Source organism: Lygodium microphyllum, chromosome 2, assembly GCF_053477565.2.
Source record: "Lygodium microphyllum isolate KBCC chromosome 2, Lygodium_microphyllum_v1.1.10, whole genome shotgun sequence".
In the NCBI taxonomy this organism is placed as follows: Eukaryota; Viridiplantae; Streptophyta; class Polypodiopsida; order Schizaeales; family Lygodiaceae; genus Lygodium; species Lygodium microphyllum.
The window spans coordinates 85,441,089-85,441,323 of record NC_141136.1 but is presented as its reverse complement, the minus strand read 5'-3'; positions in this window follow the sequence as shown (position 1 = coordinate 85,441,323).

The following is a 235-nucleotide window of genomic DNA, read 5'->3' as shown; positions in this document are numbered from 1 at the left end:
TGGTCTGTTACTACATCTATGCAAGAAAGCACTTAATGGCCTAGTAGCTTTGCACTTAAATCTTAGACTAGATACCAGCTAAAGTTCCACTCATTAAGTTGTGAGCTCTATTTTTATAAGTTTTGAATCCACAAACGTTATGTGATCCAATGAGTGACAGACCATTTAATATTGTCATAAAAACCAAAAGACTGAAAGATAAGATAATTATGTTTAACATCTTTGACTCTCTACA